Here is a 20,582-nt window from a genome sequence, read left to right on the forward strand (position 1 = left end):
TTGGGGATTATCTGACTTCTAATCTCTCTTGGCACAAGTATATTACAAATATTGCTTCCTCTGCATCTAAAAAACTTGGTTTTCTCTTTCGCTCTAGGCGTTACTTTTCTTCCAAACAGCTGTTCACTCTGTGCAAATCGCAAATCCGCCCAGCCATGGAATATTGTTCCCATTTCTGGGGTGGTGCCCCCAAAACCTCTTTCAGGCTTCTTGATTTCGTTCAGAAGAGGACAGTTAGGTTGATTAATGACTCATCTATAACTGAGTCTCTCTCCACACTGTTTCATAGACTTACTGTTTCTGCTACGGATACTTCCATGGGTACTGTTTCTCTGAATTGGCTTGTATAATTCCCGCTCTCTCTTTCAATACAGACCGAAGACGTGCCGCCACCAGCCAAGATCCACTTACTGTCCAATTTCAAACTCAGAGAACCAACTTTTCATCTTCCTCGTTTATTCATTCAACTGCCCTTTTCTGGAACAACCTTCCTCCATACGTTTTTCCTGAAAATTAGTGTACAGAAGTTCAAGTGTAATGCCAACAAATATCTTCTTTTGTCTTCTCACCCACCAACTCAAGCATGGTGCTAAGTACTATAGGTTCTAATACCTTCCGTGTTTTGGGTTTTCATAAAAAAAAAACAGTTTTAGTCCTCAGTGAGCGTACAAAATTTGAATCCAATCAAACTGCAAGGATTCTTAACGCTCTCTTCAGAGCTTTAGGGCTGCCTGAAATCTGCTATAGTTATCAGATTTCAGCAGAGAAAGTTTTTCCCGTGAGTTATCCCGGATTTTTCATGCATTTACCACTCAAATTGGCCCGGGATCACACTTGTACAGACATGATACGCACAACGCAATATGGCCTAAGACGGTAATGCTCCATAATATATGACATGAGTGTTAACTTAATGCAGTTATAAAGTGCCATTTCTTGATGTATGAATATACTTCGCATTTGAAACGATGAACTGTTTCCAATTTTAAAAGACCAGGGTTTAAATAAATTTGTAGGGAAATCGAAACCGCTTTTCAGATAGAAAAATGAACTCCGTTGCTCACCACGTAAATCTGAACATTCATCGAGTAGTAGTAACGGAAATTATTTCAATTTTTTTTTTTTCAGACAGCAGGTCGAAATAAAATAAATAAACAATACCTCTACCAGATGTCCTTAGAATCCTGTCGCATGTTTTGGAAATTTTTCGAGCGAACTCTAAACACAAGAATTTTTTCCGCCATTTTCTTTAAAGATGGCTGAAAAAATAAACTCATTCTTCAAAATAACTTGCGATCCCTCACGTGTACTGCAGTTCATTCACTCACGTGGTCATTCAAAATGGAATGATGTCACTTACGATCTGAACGATGTGGCATAACCATGTAGTAAATGTGCACCATATTAATTGTAAATTGATATTGTCCTGCTTGTCTAACGCTGGCCAAAGGCTGTAAAATAAACAGATTTTAAATAAAAATACTTTGAGCAACCTATTTGCATGCACGATTTCGAAATGAGTGGCGCATATAATGTGAGCGAAGGCTATCTGCCCACAGGCTGTGGTCCCGGATACATGGAGACGTGTACATATTGTGAGATTCGAGCGGTACGTTGCTATAGAAAAATAAAAGGCCCATTTTTAACTGTCTAATATTTTTATCGGGCGCAATAAAACAAGTTACAATTAAAGTTTACAACTTCACTGTAATGTGCTTGCTACTTGGAATAAATGAAACACTGTCCCTTCTCCTGAAATCGTTTGAGCAGTACAGCCTGGACTGGACTGAAGAGATCTTTAAACATTCCTCCTGCCTCTAACGTGATTTGAATTCTGATCTCTCCAAATGAGCCATAATTGGCGAATCGACTATATTGCCATGTACTGAAAAGTAGTTTGACCAATATTAAATTCCGTATGGGCATGCTGTCAAAGAGTTTATTGATTTGTAAAATCGATTGAGAGGGTCACTAGTTAAAAAGTTCTAATGGAGATTGATAAAAATGTTAAGCAAATTTCTCATTAATAAACTTTATATGAAAGAAATCAAAAGTTTTCTCATGTCCCTCCTTTTTTGGGAGTCACATGAGAAAATTACTTTCAAAGGTGATCCGATATCGATTCGCAGGCCTATGATCTATAAGAAAAAAACGAGAAGAAGATTTTGCTCTCTGACAACACACATAGAGAATTTGTATTCATTATAATTATTTTGTTTACACACAGGAAGCTTAGGCGGTAAAACTTCCTTTTTATTCAGTTTCTGTTGAGTTTAAAAATGTACTTTTCTTTAATGAAGTGATTAAAAATGTATGAGTACTTTTTAGTCATCGTAACCAAGTAAGAATAAAAAAATCTGCCTCGAGTCAAACGACTTCTGCGATGCACGATTCAGCGATATTTTTTCTGTTTTTCATTATTATTTATTCCAGCAGAAATAAGAGGAAGAATTGCCAGGTTGCTTCCTGAAAATTTCGAAATAATTAAAGGCCTAAATTTATTCAAGAAAGTTGTTAAAGGGAGAACTTCTTTACCGTTCCAGTGGTGGAAGTAAACTTTTGTAGTTTTAAAAATTTTAATTGTACTGCACTCCGAGTAAATGAATATTTTATATTCAGAAAACTTTAACAACTGCATTACTTTTGCCAGTTAGAAAAGTGAAGTTGAAGGCTAAAGGCCAACTTTTTATGTTTTTTCTAGTTCTGCGCATCGATTACTTGCAGTAGCCGAGTGGTCAAACGTGCGGGTACATAAATACACGCGCCTTGAGTAACCGGAGTTCTAGCACCGTGACTGCTAAGTACGATGCTGTTCCTTGTATTCTGTTTATCTTGTAAACTCATCTGACCGTTTGGTCGTCCCGGAGTATAAACAGAAAATTAATTTTATTTATTTATTTTAAAAATTAAATGATTTGTTTTCTATTAAATCATAATTAAATCGTAAATCATAACGGTACTGTTTTGTATTCTTTGCCTAAGGTAAAATCATATTTTTATAAGAAAATTCTTAATTTGTTTTAATTTAAATTTAACTTATATACATAGGCCTATTTATAATGTTTTTGATAGCATAAGGGTTCCGGGTAAATTTGGGTTTACAAAACTGTTTTGTGGCCGAAAAAGGTTTAATAACACTCAATTAGGTTAGCGATAGTTTAGAAACCCTGACGTTGTGGTTTTAAGTTGACCCGTTAGAAAAGGCTAGATCGGATTCTCATCTCTAACTGCAAGAAATTTATAAAGGATTTTCTCGTTTTAAACAAATAAAATTAATTTTCTGGTCACTCATAAAAACTGGCCCGTGAACATATGCAATATACAGCCCCATCAGTCTAGTTAGCAATGGACTTTTTAAATGATGTCGTGGTCAGTTGATTCAAACAAGTAAAACAGGAGATACCCTAAATATCTAAATTTAATTTTAATTATTTAAGCATTTCTTTTTGAAAGTGAGAAAAAAGGTTTTTTTCTTACTTTCACTTAACACTATTATATAGGGAAATAGAACAGCAAAATAAAGTTCTACTCAAATGCTCCTGTTCAGGGGATAAAGAAAGACTAACCTCAGATTGGAGAAAATCCTTTCTCCTCCCCCAGAGTTAGGTAAAAGCAAAAGGTATATATACCTTTGGCTTTTAACTAAAATATTTTAAATATATATATATATATATATATATATATATATATATATATATATATATATATATATATACATTTTTTTTTTCATTTTTGCCCAATCTTCCAGTGGGATATAGTCAAGTAATATTTTCGAATATTGCCTGACGAAACTTGCTAATAACAATTTCAAAATCTCCTCTGAATAATTTACAGAATCTGCTCTTAGTGATCTGAATAGAAGTACTCTCCAAAACAATCTCGCAAATTGTCCATTTTAAGCTATTCCGAACAATAACAAGAGTATTGATTCAAACACACCAGAACATCATTCGTTCCTTATATTTAAGCGGGGGTATCAAATGAGCATGGATAGTCTCTGAAACTTTAGATATTATCTTCCAGGGCATGTTGGAAAATCTAAACGAAAAGTATAAAATAATTCGGTAAAGATGAAGAGCTAGTTAAACGATAAGAAGGTCCCTGCTTCATCTCAAAAGGCCTCAGAGTTATTTAGGAACACGTAATCTTATGCAATAGAACAACAAACTAAACTTATGGAAACACAGGTTCAGTATCTGTTCAGTGATAACGAAAAATAATGGTCCAAAGTGAAATTTTGTTTTTATGTTTTCAAAATTTTGAAATTTTGAAACATAAAAACAACCACATGCTAGTCGAAGTCATGTGGTCATCAACTTGTGAAAATTGTGTGTTATTTGTTTGGATACATTAACTGAAAATACAGACAAGACTTCAGGAACTTCATGATCTGACTTCCTGACAGACTTTTAAAATTAAGAGCTTCATAAAAAATAAAACAGTTTTTGAAATGGAAAAGACAGCTGTTCAGTTTTGATTCTGGGAAAGAACTTGGAAACCCATCCATGAATAAGGAGTCGAAAATCACACTGAAATCAAGACATACATATTCATCTGAACTTAAAATACCAAGAAACAATAAGAAGAGAGTTGAACTGTTTTAAGCTGTCATCCTTATTGACCACAAAAGGTTCAGAAGCTATTAGATAATCAAGGTAACCGCAAAAATATTAAGGAAATTCAACACCATATGGAAGTGAAGTAAAGTGATTTTAGTCATGAATGCGTCTGTAGGAACGCCAGCCCATGTAATGATTATTTGTGGCCGGGCGAAGTGAATTCCACGTCTCCATCTGTGCTAGCAGGATCTTCGTCGAGTCGAAGTTTTCGAGGACATGCCGGTCTTCTTCCTTTATGAATAGCAGTTTGTTCAGTAATGTCAGTTTCTTTCGAATTGAATCTTCGCATAGATAAAGAACACTATTGCTACGATTCTTACACTAAAATTATTTCGCTTGAATTCCTGTGAAATTAAATACCTCGCAGTAAATATGACACGCACGTTCTACCAAAGTCTTCCACCAATCTCGGAATATAGAATAAATCCTTACTCTATATTCCGTGATCTCGCGGTTCCATTAATTCTACTCCATTAATACGGAAAATGGATGGTTTGGGGGCGACTGTTACAAAGCTGCCGTCTGTTCCTTGACTTTTCCATCTTTCATGGCGATATCCAGATAACTCATCATGCATCACTTCTTATTTTCTTCCTCCCCATCTTCCTTATCTATCCAATGGCCTCAACGAGGGAAAGACTCAGGCTTTTCCGCTCTGAAATTTGTTTCTTCCCCATTTCCCCTTATTTTCCTCCGGACGCAACTGACAGCAACAGACATTCGTTCCTCGCGACTTCCCACTTATGACAGGAAGCAATGGGAGGGTGGGAGAGGGGGTCTCACGTTGGACGATGAGTCCAGATTTTCTCATCTTTCCTTGTCCTATCAAAGCTGTCTGAATCATCACATCCGTTTCGGCATATAACGGCACACTTAAAAGATGTCTCGTTTGCTTCTTAGTGCCATTCAGCCACGGTAAAGATTTGCTTCCAGTATACAATACAATAAAAGCTGAAGCGTTATGGTGCTTTCTTTAAATGACATTGAAAGCGCTTCTCAAGAGTTTTCATGCTGTATCCTATCGACCCAGTTTTGGAAATTCTAAATTTTTGTGTCGCCCTCTCCACAATAAATGTAAACGTTACAAAATTTATAACTGAGATAATAGTAAACACATTATATGGCATTAATTTTATTTATTATGCACACTTTCATTTTCAGAGAAATTATATTGGTTCATCAAACAAAAGAAAAACATTACATAGGTTATAGTCGATTACAGTAATGGGCAGTTTAAAAAATATAAATTCTCCATTAGTTTTATAGTAAGTTCAAGTGCCTTTTAGAGTACGTACGTATAATAGAGTTTTTGAGTACTGGTGAAGAGCTTCTACAGAGTGGCTTGTGGTTAGTAAAGAATTAAATATCAATAAAATTTATCAACTGAATGGTATCGTATCGATTTCCTTACTTAATAAACTTAGGGAATTAAATCTTTATAAGTAAAAAAAAAATTTACGAAAGGAGGCAGAAAAGCTCTTTTATAAGCGACATCTTTTAATAAGAAAGGATGCTTCCACGAAAGCCAATTATAAAGAAAATGCTACGAAATATAAGGCACTTCTTCAGATATCGCTAACTTTTTGTTTTAAAATAGTAAAATCGAAAAGAAATTCTTATTAAACTTGTCTCGAGTGAGAACTTTACCAAACTTACGAAATTTTTTGTCTGGAAACACGTATCTTCGATTAATAATAGGAGTTAACTTAATACTATATTCCTCAAACTCCTGTTTAATTTATTTAACATTTGTTATAGTAAACTAACTGTATGATTCCTGTATAATTTGACGACCGTCCTTAAAAATTAGAAGTTAGAAGTGTTGGTAATTAATCTGCTGTTAGTGTTATTTGCCTGAAATTAGACTTGTTGTGACTTATAATGCCCACATTCAAAAAGAAAAAAATGTAGTCAAACCCTCACGTTTTAAATTAATGACTTTTATGTTTAATAACACGCTCTGTGCTCGTTATGGCACCATTAGGTGGCGTTATTAACCCAGAGGAAATGCTAGATGAGAATTCTTTAATTACAGCAATCATTCTCAGGCAGAGTAGGACGCTATATGCTGATGCTGTCTTCCATTTCCTCCATCGTGATTCTCATCCATATTTTGCCTCATTAAAATGATTATCCCCTACGGTGCTGTGCAGAACACCCTTTCTGAATCGAACAGTCCAGCTAAAACAGACTTCTCCTAACATCGAATAAGAAAGTGAATCTTTGATGTACTTCGCACAGGTATGGATGAGTTAGGATGAACCATCCTTTTCTTTCTACCAAAAACAACGAATAAATAAATAATAAACAACCTTTACTTTACAGAAATCATCTCGAAATGGAGTCTCTTTGACATATAACCAATTAAATAATAGTGGATAACAAGGATCTGATTCATATAGGAAAGAAATGAATTTCACATTACAGACGCCACCACTGCTCAGTGCCCGAATAACAACCGTTAGAAAAGTAAAGTTTTTCTAATAACTTCTACCATCTCTTCCCCCATCTGTCGCCTCAAACTCAGCCTCTTCGCTCCGAAGAACGTTTCATCAACTGCAGCTGTTTGCTTGTGTCACAGGGTGAAGCGGTGTCTACTGAAAAATGATTGCAATCCCAGAACTAATTACCATGGGAGGTCTTGTTTCCACCTCCTGTAAGGGAGTTTGTGGGTGTTAGTGTCCGTTTAGTGAGGATGTGGGCGTGGTCAGTAGGCGGAAATAGCAACCAGACTTAACCTTTCACCTTTACAGAGTTATCCGTCTTTCAGTTGTATGTTCGTAGCTCGGAGGACACCCGTGACTCCAAACCTTAAGACAACCATCGGGTTCTAATCCATCTGTTTTCGCTGAAAGCTGCATACGCAGAATGTACGTGGGAGACCACAATGTCTATTCGTAGAAAAACATCCTCTCAAAACACAAGGATTTAGGAGTGGAGAGATGAGGAATGGACTGGAAAAACGTGTTCTGCCTTATGGATATGTAACGTTGATGACCATTTCGGATTTGCTCTTTTAAGCAAAACTCAAGGCGTAGTTTTTATTGGTTTTTAAAGAGCTATCTTTTCTTACGCTCGCTTCGATTTTGTACAACTAGCCCACACAAAAAAATAACGGAAGCTGCCAAGCAATAATCGATTTTTTATTTTGTAGTTCACTTTATTTATCAATTTCACCAGAGCCTACTTTTTTTCATTCGACGCGAGCTTCGGAAAGCAAAAACGCGCCGCCACTCGACCTGTTGAAGGTACTTTCGATCTGAGCTCTACTTCTCAGAGTATTATTTTCGTGACTCTGAACCCGCACGCCCCTGTTGACTGCGCTAGGATAGTAAGGTCAGATGTTATCTGTAAATTGAAGGATGGAGTTTCACCGTCATTGTTACCGCCAGAAACAGACAGAGGGAGCCAGTGGAGCGTATCAAGTGCGTTGCATAGATGGGATAGGCTTGCGCATACTATAGCAATAACTGCAACTGGTGTGGTAACCCGTGACTACATCCGTAGAGGAGCGCACCGCGGAAAACCACTCTGGTGTCATGGAACGAGGCTGGGTAATCTCTCGGTGAGATGAACGAGCAAGTTAAGTGGAAATACATTAACACGGAAGAATGGTCGCCTCGTTCTTCGGTGTCTCTTGCATCAACTAAATTGTTATCTTCATTAGAAGAGAAACTATAAGACATTGGAAACAATTCGTTCTTCTTAGAGCAGCTCCCAGGCGAAAGTAAAGATTGAACATTGCAGATCATTTTACTAGAGAAAAACCATACTCACGTCAATAAAACAGTGTAGAAAAATTTATTTTTTAGAACATTAATGGAACAAAAAAAAGTCTATAAATATTTCTTATTATTGTTATTATTATCCGTTTATTTTTGCAAAAGGAACCACCCAGGAGCGGCTATGTGCTAGGAGGATGCTGTTTACATTCTAGGGTACTGCAGGCTACTTGGTTTACAGAGAAGGCACACGTGTAGGCTTCTCTCGAAATATATATTTCACATTAAGATATAAACGTTATATTAAGAGTACAATTACACCTATTAATAAATACATTATATTTCTTGAAGAAGGAACCCTGTTATGTGTATGCTATAGTCCATAAAGGTTCTGAAAGATCTTCTATTCATATCGAATATGAAGGCAATGAACACCAATGGCAATATTTGTTGCCATCGGCAGTCCCACTGCTGTTAGAGGGTTGAGAAAAGTTCACTATGATGGACTCTTTCTGAAAAAGTTTCTATTTCTAGAAGGGGTATCGAGATTTCACAGCCTCCCTTGTTACAGAAACAGCGCGGTGAACAGTTCTAGATTCAATGAATTTTAATTGAAAACAAACACACCAGTAAGTTTCTAGATGTATTATAGTCTGCCTGTTAAATGAAAATGAAATCAGTTCAGACGCCATTTTAATGATATCAAAGCGGTTTCCACCATATATGAGTCAAAGGAAACACTGCAGCAAACTAATCTCGTACAAAATCTAGGATTTATGTATTATAATACGTTTTCCGGATTTAAGGCATCTGTAGTCAATTTATTTATTTATTTGGTTTTAATCTCTGTATAGCGTTTGCGCTGGGAGATTTGCATATCTGAAAGCTATATTTTTAACTAGTAGGGTTGCATTAACAGAAATATATAGTATTACACATGAGATCACGTACAGTAGCATTATAGTTAATTGTACTATTGTACAGAAATAATATAACATAAAATTATACTTAGTGGCAGGAGCGTACGTTTATTTGGAGTTAATCAATGAAAGTTTTTGTCTGTTAGGACATCAAGTGAAATAATCAGTAGATTAGAACACTTAAATGGCAGACCCTCATTAGAATTGGATATGTTGAAACGTTTTTGACAAGACTTGAGCTCAGCATTTGTCACTGTTTCACATTTTGTTCATATCTAGGGCTGAGCATGTTGCACAGGAGAATATTGTATTAACTGGAAGAAGTGTTCGAGGCACTCAAAGCTAAGCTTAGCGCGTCATTGTTGTCACGGTGCAATGTTTCCTTCTTTCACTTTGAGGGTCTGTCAGGACTCCAGAGATATTAAGGGTGTCGATTTTCCTCGTCATTAGTTGGTATATGGTAGTAAGATTTTCAGCAGCAGCAAGTTCTTTACAAGGGACTCTTTGCTGATAATATTTGATTGTTGTTTCTTTAATGTGTAATGTAAAGTAATTTAGATTTTTGAATTTGAGCGTTGTTGATTTGGATGGTTATATCATTTTTCTCGTTCTTCTTCTTCGTAAGTGTCATTTGAGCTGATTTTCTGTGGTTAATTTCCATGCCAGTTGAGTTTGAATAGATTTCAAATTCATCTAACAGTCGAGTAGCCTATTCAGTTTTTGTGAATACTTTGGGTCATCAGTATAGATGCCTGAAATCATCCGTTTATAGGGATGATCGGAGAGGAACGGCTGAAGTGCGATGTCAAACAACAGGCTGGAAAGAACTCCTCCTTGTAGGATTCCTCTTGAAGTGGTGTGTTCACGAAAAATTGTATTATTTTCTCATGCTTAACAGACATTTTAGCCTTCATATGCCATTAAAAAAGCCGACCGGGCTAGCCGGGTGGGTAAAGTGCCTGCCTAGCAACCCAAAGGTCGCGGGTTCGATTCCCGCCTCGGGCTTGGATCAAAGTACTGCAAAAACCTTGGGAGGTGCATTATGGCCACAGAAGCCTATGCGCCAACAACTACCAAAAAAAAAATAAAAAAATAAATACCATTAAATAAGGAGTGAAGGATTTTTCTTAATAGCCTTAAGAAGAAAATGCAGTTCTGTGGGGGTGGATATCTAGCAAGAGCGACATGCAAGTGCAACTCTGAATATAGTCTTAAAACACTGATTTAATTAAAAAAGAAAAATTAGTGTCTGGTTCCAATTTTCTCATACCTGAAGAACAGCTGCTCAGTAGTTTAAATCTATATATTTATACTAGTATTACCGCAAGACTCCTAAGCGTTGCACCTAATATTACTCGTATCGTATTCTAATTTCGATAGTCATTGTTTGCATTAGGTCCGTTCAAAAATACACTCACGTGAAAAATTAAGGAAGTACACATTTCCCATTGTTTCGGACAAAATGTATGTATAAAACGGGAGAAGAACGAGCCATACATACATGCGCTCTTTCAGGAAATGTACAAAAAATTCGCATAAACGGCTCACAACATGTAAATGTCATCCCACTCTAGAAATAGGCATAAATGATATTTTTAACTTCGAGAAAATCAATCTGATGCGCTTCCTTTCAGTACTGGACAACATGGCAAGGAGATACCATCCGGGTGAGTCAGCGATGGAGAGCGTTGTAAGGATATTCCATTCCATTTTTATTTACACACACAATTTTATGCACATTCTCAAAATATATACAGTAAAAAATAAATCAGTAAAATAAACTCCTCGAAGACATTCCTTTCTCCATTAAGGAACAATTCCAAGAACATAAGTGGTGTGTGTTTTACCTGTATCGAGGGTGGCTCCTATGCCTAAGCCCATCTCCACCTTGTACGTCTGTGTTGGTGCAGAAACTCTGCAGAGCTTTATGTATTAGTGTATGGTGTGTCAGGCCACCTTGCCACCAGGGAGCAGCCAACACCTAGGCAGCCGCTGCCCAGAGTCTGCCCCCAGGCACAAGGAGCTGGACCTGGGTCTACTATAACCTTTAGTGCCTTGTGCACAAATCCCCCCCCCCCCCAGCGGAGATAGTGCAATACCGGTGGGTGCCACCGTTGTAAGGATAGAGATAGAGATGGATCAAGTACATGTGGAGTTGCTAAGTTCGAAGGCAGTTGGCGGGCAACAGCATGAAAAGACCAGTGGCTTTAACAGCCAACCTCACAGAAAAATGTGTGCAATAAAGTTGCATTGCAGGTCGTACTGTATCAAAGTATGCAGTAATTCGCAGGCTTAAAAAGAGAGGGCGAGTTCTGTGCTATAAATTTGTGTTCCTGTAATCCAATCCCACACGAGAGTCCATTTGTCATGGAGCACAGAGCGCTGCAATCAAGACAATGGATTTCTGTTATTTTCTCAAATAGAATTCAACCTGAATAGCAATTATCAATGGTGTTATTTCTGGAGAGAATGTGATACGCGATATTAGTCCTCCGATATATGGGGATAGGACAGCTTGGTGGTGGAAGGAACATGGTATGAAGTGGTATGACCATTAACGGCCACGCGCACTTCGAAACTTTAGGAAAAGAAAACTGACTGCTGGACGATATAGGGATGTAATCTTGGATCCTATATGAGGCTGTTCCGGGATTTAGTTCGTCCTCATTTCCTTTATATGAACTGTGTTAGTTGATGAATATCCAGAGAATGGAATGGGCTACCAGATCTAAAAAAAAAACACATGTCTAGAATGCTTTGGAGAAGCAACTTTTAAGTCATGACCTTGTCCCAATGAATCTTACATTAGCTAAAATTTTCCCTCAAAGATCAATGGGATTTATTGCTTACGGGTCTACTGAATAACCTTTCTGGCAGCATGGGGACCTCTCTGTGAATTCTCATGCTGCCATTAACTCTCTCCTTTTGTCACCCTTTATTTATAGCATAAAATTTGTGTGATTTTCCTAAATTGATTATTATTCTGTCATAACATATGCGTTCATTATGTTTCTGATGAGTTATTTAACGTATCCGAGTAGTCTGGGCAGCACATCTGTATACATATGTATATGTTTGTTTTTTTAATGATTAGATTTTAGATTTCGAGTATTGTTTTTTATTACGCACGATACTTGTAAATATGTTTAGGGTGTTCTAGAAACTGTCTTGGAAATGGCGATCCTGAGTTGCATCCTAAGCAAGAGCAAACCTTAAATGGCATCCATTCTGCCACCTCAATGTTTCGGGTAATCTCTTAATTCATTCGTTCTTAATATTGGATCCCTATATTAGGTGGTCCCTATATGACCCTGAACTGTTTATGCTAGCACAAGCGAATTTGTCAGTAATTTTTCTAATTAAATTTCAAATAAGAAACTTATTTTTTTTAAGTTATAGTTTTGACATCTAAATAATGTATTATAGCTCTGTCGCTGTTGTAATAACTTTAAATGAGTTTGTCACTTGAACGTGAATCATGTTGTTTCAGTAGATGAGCGCTAGTCATATTTCAGAAAAATGTTATAGATTTGGGACTGCTTAACTAATTAAATTAAATTATCATTAACTGAACGGTGAGTCTCTGCAGATTAAAATAGATTGTTTATTTCTGTGAAGTTAACAAGTACGAAGTTATGCATGTCAATCCACATGACACCACAAAATACCATAATGTTCTTGTAGTTTCTATCTTATGAAATCCTCTGACATTGTGTAGCTTTCCAGAGTATAAAAATAAAATTTATTAATGTATGATAACAGATCAGAGCTGTGCGGAAACAGAACTGTTTTCGATACAAAGAAGTTGAGTTTGATATTTCTGCTGGAACAATTTTAATAATTTTCATCCACAGATTAGGGACTGTTTTTCCGTCTATTAGTTGCTTTTTTAAAGTATATTTGCTCATTTGTTTGCTTATTGTTTATGACTAAGTGAATAACAGTGAAAACGCTTGAATAACAGAGCAGAAAATAAAAGTATTCAAACTTTGTAATCACTGTCGCATTAAGATAGTTCGGATCAAATTAGTGTTATTTCATTCTGGAGAAAGCCAGGTTGCTGACAGTGGCAACATGTAAACATAATAGGCCTGCCGAACGCTAAGCTCACTAATCCACGTCATATGCCATAGAAAAGTTAATAGTAACTTACCAAAGTCTTCGGATGAAGCAGCGTTTCTGAAGCCCAGAACAAGAAAGCAGCAACTTTGACACGTCACATTTTATGATAGAAATTGCAAAAATAAGGGTCCTTTTCGGTCTGCTTTTTCTTTTGGCCAAATCAGTTTGTTCGTTGGACTCTCAATACAAAGTTCTTGGCCTTTCGGTACTTGAAAACTGAAACTATCCACACTGGGTAACGGTCAACAACGGGCGTAACCTTGATGCGCGTTCTCGCGCGCGTATGACAGCGTGCGGACTTGTTTGCGTCTTTGGGCAAACAGTGCTCACCACGAGGTAACCGGGACGCTACAGACAACTGCAGCTGCTGCGCTGTTTGAGGTTACTCCCACTTTCAGATGGGGAGACGTCTGGCGGCAGGGGCTTCGCCAGTCATTCTTGAATAACACAGCCGAGCACAGACACAACTTTCAGGTTCCTCCGGGGCAGATAAGACTAAACATTTTCTCCACTTCCTGTAACCGTCGCCTCTTGGCATCCGAGCTCCATTGATTTCAGTGTTTTCACGTCCGTAGCACGTGCAGTTTCCATCGTTTAAGCTTCTCAGATGCGAGTATCTATGAAACTGCCCTATTAAGCGCTGTTTTCTGCACGTTTGAGCCACAAGTGGCAATCGTCGTTTTCCCGGAGAGGATCTTGCACTCCTTCAAAGTCAAAGTGTAAGGAAGCAAGGGTGATTGTAAGATAACTGATGCATTTGTTAAATCATCAGCGACCTTCAAGAATTCTTAAAACAAAACACCCTATTGCCAATTGTGCATAATATGAGAGCTTGTGGATTGTTGTATCTGATATTTAATATATCGTAAAATAATTACATTAATATATTTGAGGCATAATTAAGGAGCGTTGCAATAAATAAATCGGGAATCAAAGGCTTTTTCTTTTGTCCAAATCAGTTTATTCGTTGAAATTCTTTCTGTTCTGTTCTGTTCTGTTCTGTTCGTTTTGATCAATAAAAATCTTTACACGTTAAATTTATATTAAATCTATCTGACATAATGTTGTTGAAGGTTTTTACATCCCGTTGATTTTGTTCTTCTGACCTATATTATTATTATTGCTCTTATATTATTTCTCCCTTCTTCGGGGTTCCACCACGTGATGGGTATTGCTACCAAGTCCACAGGGTGGGTGTTGTTATGTTTGATTTTACTGTTGGTCGAGGAACTCTCTGACTATCCTACAGTGTTCATGATCGCGACTTTCTGGAGTTCCTTGTAGGTGTTCGCTGGGAGACCTATTGCTGCTAGGCTGTTATGTAGGGTCTTTGGCATCATACCTGTGGTTGACACGATGATCGGGGTGGTCGTTACTTGGTGCATATGCCACATCTCTTTGATCTCCTGTCTTAGGTTCGTGTACTTCCTGATTTTTTTCCCCATGGGTTTGCTGAAGTTTGCCAGTGTTGGGTACCGCTATGTCAATCAAATAGGTAGTATTTTCCTTCTTGTCGACAAGGGTTATATCCGGTCTGTTGTGCGGGAATGTCCTATCCATTATTTTGGCGCGGTCCCAGTTGTTGGATCGTTTCTGAGGCCAGGTGGTATCGTCGACGTGTGTCATTGGACATTCCGGGCTCCTTGGCGATGTATTTTCTATAATTTCTGGTGTTGATTACCTAGTTTCGGATGGCGAGCATGAATCCTTCAGTCTCGGGGAAGTGCGTCCCGCTCGTGAGCCATGCATTGGAAGCAATTTTATCTATGTGATCTTGATGGAAACCATTGTAGTGTCTGCCATGGAGTGTCTTCTCTGCCCATTTTTCTAGCTTCGTTTGTGCCTCCTGGTTGTGTGGGGGCTCCTCGCTTAAATTGAAAGGGATATACTGCTTGCTTATCTTCCTTATGGCCTGCTGGAGTGCTGCTGTGTGTTTCTGAAGGGAATCCTTCAGATTAACTATCGCTGTCTTCTGTTGCTTAATGAGGTCTATAAGGCCCCTTCCTCCTTCTTTCAGGGAAATTGTCAGTCTCTCCACGGCAGATTTCGGGTGGTGTTGGTGGCTCTTGGTCATCATTTTCCTTGTCTTTCTCATGATATCCTCCAGCTCGGTGTTAGTCCAATCTATGACCCCGAAGGAGTATGTTAGCACTGGAACTGCATAGGTGTTTAAGGCTTTAACTGTGTTCCTTCCGTTCAACTCAGGCTTCTGAGTCTCTGATGGTATTTTTCGGTCAGGCAGGCCTTAATTTTCTTGTGCTGTAACTGCTGAGCCTGCATCATCCCCAAGTATTTGTAGGCCTCTGCCATGGCTTCGATCGCTTTACCAGTCAGCTGGTAGTTTCGGTTGACTAATTTTCCCTGGTGTAATCCTCATTTGTCTAGACCAAATTCCATCCTAATATCATTGCTGAATTCTTCACTGATCTGGAGTAGTTGTTGGAGGTGCTTCTCTGTTCCCGCGTAGAGCTTGATATCATCCATGTACATCAGATGGGTGAGGGTGTACAGATTCTTTCTTCCTTCTTTGAGGTTATATCCGTACTTGCTACTGTTGAGCATGGTGGATAGCGGGTTAAGTGCTAGACAGAACCACAATGAAAGATTCCTTCCAATGAAAGACACCTCCCTGAAAGATTCCTCTCCTCATGGGGATTGGCCTGGTTGTGATGTTTTCGACCTTAATGGCGATACTCCATTTCGCCATCGTTTCTCCTAGGAAGTTTGTCACTATCGGATTGACTTTGCAGATGTTCAGCACCTCTATGGCAACTATTAGATGGTAGACCTCCACTGATGCCAGAGGAGGCCTACTAGAGGAATTCATCGCCTCTCGTGGACTTGTAATAGCCAACCTACCTGGACAGCCAACTACGTACAGCTCGGGAAATGGGGAGTCTAATCTGGATATCACACTATTAACCCCCTGTCTTGTCAACAGACTAAGGCACTGGCAAGTATACGACACTGCCACCACCAGTGATCATCGGCTAAGAACATATAGAATTGAAAACAGTACCTCTTCTCGTTTGATGTATGTTCACGATACTATCAGATTCTCCACTAGAACTAACAAATGGTATATCTTTGAGAACATTATCCGGGATGCTCTTCACCACCATTCAGCTGAGCGCTTTCGAACCATGAATAACTACCAGAAAACTAATTTTCTGCAAGACTTACTCTATAAAGCATCACGTTCCTCGATTTAAAAATGTACCCGACATCCAAAATCAGTTCCCTGGTGGTAGGGAATAATTAACAGATCTCCACTCCTCTCTCCAGCGTGGAAGGAAAGAGTTAAAAAGAAAAAGAACACACCCACCGCAAACAATAGCACAGTACAAGGAAAAATACAATGCAATCCGGAGAGAATACACGAACAAAATTTAGATTTGGTTCACAAGCTCATAAAGAACAAAGTTGGGTCCACAGATATCATAAATTCTATCCGTTCTGAGGGTTCCTCTGAGACTCTTTCCAGGGAAGAGACAATGAACAAGATTCTAGACGGAATAATCCAAGACAGTCCTGATCATGACATTGAAGTACACAGAAACGTCATCACTGAGAATCAGGGCTACTTACCCTCGGCCACAGACGAGGAGGTTGCATTAGCCATAAATAAAATCAAAAATGGAAAAGCTCCCGGACTGGACCTCACCGAGGGGGGGGGGGGGTCCATCAAGCACCTTTGGTCTGTTGCACCCGATGTTCTAGTACAACTGTTCAACACGTGTCTTAATGAAGGCTCCTTTCCTACACATTGTAAACACGCCAACCTCAGGCTTTTACCTAAGGATCCAAATAGTCTCACTGGTGCAGCAAAAGCATAGCATCCAATTGCTCTATCTATTGCCAATATTAGGAAAAGTATTTGAGAAGTTACTTCTCATCCTCAGTCAGTCTTCAGTATGTCTATGAAACCAAAGGACCCACCTCTACACTCCAGTTTGGCTTCAAGCAGGGGTGCTCAACTATTGATGCAATACTGAAAACAATACTGATTCCCGTTACGTGCTGGCGATTTTTATAGATGTTAAGGGAGCTTTTGACACTATCTAGTGGCCAGGGATCTTGCGGCGAGCCAGAATATCTGGCTGCTCCCTCAACATCTTCAAATGTCTTACAGATTATTTCTATAACAGAAAAGTTACCATGAAAACAAAATTTCATAGTATAACCTGCCAACTCACCGGAGGCTGCCCGCAGGGCTCTGTTCTGGGGCCAGCTGTTTGGAATATGATTCTGGATGAATGGCTCCTGCAGGACTTCCCCCACACCACACTGCTCTCATATGCGGATGACCTGGTTATCGTTGTTGAGAACCGTACTCGTACAGCTATCGAGACCTGAGCCAACACCTCTAAATGCCCTGTCGGTTTGGGCTGAAGAGAATAAGCTGGAAATTTCTACAGATAAAAACAGAACCCTGCTTCTCAAAGGCAGTCTTGACATCAACAGACCACCAACCATTCGTTATAAAGGTCATGCATTCAAGAATCGACGTTCATTCAAATATTTAGACGTCACCCTAGGTGATCGCAGAACTTTCATGCCACATCTAAAGTCCATGAAAGAGAAGGCCAAAAATTATATCAATATGCTTGCTCGCTTCACCCGCAAAGACTGGGGCCTTAAGGGACCTGCACTCCACCTTCTTTATTCAGCTGTTTTTGCACCGTTCGTAACATACGGCGTTGCCGTATGGTTCCATCGTTTGTCCATCATCAGCACTAGGAACGTTATTCTGCAGATACAACGGTTGATGTTATTAAAAATGACTCGGGCTTGTAGAACGACTTCAACAGCAGAACTACAAGTATTAACAGGTTGTATTCCCCTTGACCTCACAGCGCTTTCACATGCCATCAGAAAGAACAAAGAAACTGAATTCCCGGAAATAAAAACTATTGTCGATGCAGATCCGAAACAAGAACTCGGGCGTACTTGGCAGGAACTTGTTTTCCTCTGGCAAATCCGTTGGGATGATTCCACCAAAGGCAGTACTACCCAGCTATTTCTACCTAGTGTCTCCTACCTCAACAAACAAAGACTTAGCTGGTTCTTCCCTAATTTAACCGCTACCTTTCTTCTGACAGGACAGGGGTCATTCACAAAGCGACTTCATGACTTTGGGCTTGTAAACGATGTCCATTGTGTTTGTGGAGAACTAGAGGACTGGCACCACGTAATTCACTCTGTAACATCTTCCTGGACCTACGTAATCAACTGTTATTGGATATAAATTTAACCACACTCAGTCCGGAAAGCAACCTGTTAAAATCAAAAGAAGCATTTTTAGCTTTTAGTAGGTATGCTAAAAGTTTATCTTCCTTTCCTCAGCAATCTTCAAAAGGCGTTGGTATCATCAATCCACGTCTGATCCCACAATAGACATCCACCAGACGTTCACCAGACGACTTTAGGGTTAGGGCACCTAACCCTAAAGACGTTCCTGAAACCGCTATGATCTCTCCTCGTATATGCTCTTCTCTTATCACCGGCCACTTTCAGAACTGAATGAACACCTAAATGGACATCTTCCACATTGGAATGACGGCACTGAACTGATATAAATCAAACTCAGACACTTCCCGTTGCACCCACCCAACTTTGCAGAACGCTCTTGTTCTGCAAGCTGTCTTCCTTTCCCTGGCCTTCGGTGGGTTCCCAGACCAGGGGTGATTCCTACTTCTCCTTTCCCACCTCTTCTTTCCGCTGGAGGATGCCTTCTTTCCACCTCCTCCTCCTTCTTTTGCCTACTCCCACTCTCTTCCTCCCCCCCTTTTTTTTTTGGTCTCCGTCCAGAAAGCTCAGGCGACCCTGACAGAGATCAGCCAGAGTATCAAGGCAACCTGGCTCACCTCCCAGTGGTGGTGGCGGGCAACGTAGGGTTCCACTAGGGGCCCTACGGCCAAGTAGCCAGAGACAACAACTGAACAGAACATAACACAATACTGCATAAACCAGACACTACACTTTTTTCTGGCTTATGCAGTAGTTCTGCATTTCATCACAGAGTAAATACGGCGCAGATGTAGGAAACCACAGGTGGCACCTAACTATAAATACTATGCCACTATGAGGCACGGAGTCTAAGGCCTTGCGGCCTTCGATTCCGTTCGACAATTATTATTATTAAATCCGTTTATTAAAGTAGCAAGTGATTGCTTTCCCCGACTGGCTAGAAGGGTGTACAAAAATGCAAGAATTACAATTATTTACAATATTTACATAAGTGCGTATATTTAAATTATTGTTTACAAAATGCAATTATTGACAAGATTATAGTTGAAGTAAGCTGTGCTCTTCAGAGAGGCTCTTCACTCTGTACTTCTTGCTTTCGGAGTATTTCACAGGGTATATTGCCAATGAATTGAAAAGGGTGATGCGTTGTTTGGGAAGAAATTCTTCAGACATCACAGGTTGGACAGTATAGAATGCAACGGTAGGTAGGGGTTGTCATTACTGCGTCCAGGACGTGGAATAGAGTAAGTCCTCGAAGACTGCGGGCATCAATCACACCGGTAAGCATCTGAGAAAAAAGAAGAATATTCCTGAATGCAATGTGAACTCTCCAGTGAGTTATGTTTAGGTTGGTATATAAAGATGTCCTGGAGATGGTGAATGCGTTGCCCGTAGCCCTGTTCATCCATCGCATTACCCAGTACTCGACTGCCAGAAATCTGTTTATGTACGACGTCGGGGCAGAAGACCAGATTGGGGATTCTTATAGTGCGATAGGTTGTAGGCACCGCTGGACGTATGACTACATCGACCTTGAATAACCCTGTCAGCTCTTGTCGAATTGCCTACATCGCCGAGAAAGTCTTCGTTTTCATGGTCGAAAAATTGAGTCTGAAAAGTGAAGCCTTCGTTCCAAGTCATGCCGAGGTCAGTGTGAGACTTCACTTTCCTTATCTGCACTCCGTTGTGATAGGCTGTGATGTCAATTTTTATTCTCTTTTTTGTAAAGGTAATTTGAGCTGATTTGATAGGTTTAGTTCCACACCTGTTTGCAGTAGGTCTGGAAGACTGATCGGCTACAAGGCTGTCGATCAGGACGGAGACTCACTGATCAGCGTCTTTAGATGTTATGTATAATTTGAGGTCGTCTGCATATGATGAGAAATCAATGTACCTTGGGTACCTGAGGTTCAAGGGCAGCGGGGAACACTAGACCGGACAGGACACCA

At 39.3% G+C, this 20,582-nt stretch overlaps 1 protein-coding gene across 1 annotated transcript in view; it reads right to left on the bottom strand.

The window, feature by feature from the left end:
- LOC150088311 (LHFPL tetraspan subfamily member 2a protein-like) overlaps nt 1–13,756 on the bottom strand; it is a 129,568-nt gene extending 115,812 nt beyond the window's left edge. The window contains exon 1 of the mRNA XM_090370703.1: nt 13,415–13,756. The gene's annotated coding sequence lies outside the window, so the exon portion shown is untranslated. The remainder of the gene's footprint in view (nt 1–13,414) is intronic.
- Nucleotides 13,757–20,582: the final 6,826 nt, after the last annotated feature.

This window comes from Mastigoproctus giganteus, chromosome 3, assembly GCF_048544385.1.
Source record: "Mastigoproctus giganteus isolate SK-2022 chromosome 3, ASM4854438v1, whole genome shotgun sequence".
In the NCBI taxonomy this organism is placed as follows: domain Eukaryota; kingdom Metazoa; phylum Arthropoda; class Arachnida; order Uropygi; family Thelyphonidae; genus Mastigoproctus; species Mastigoproctus giganteus.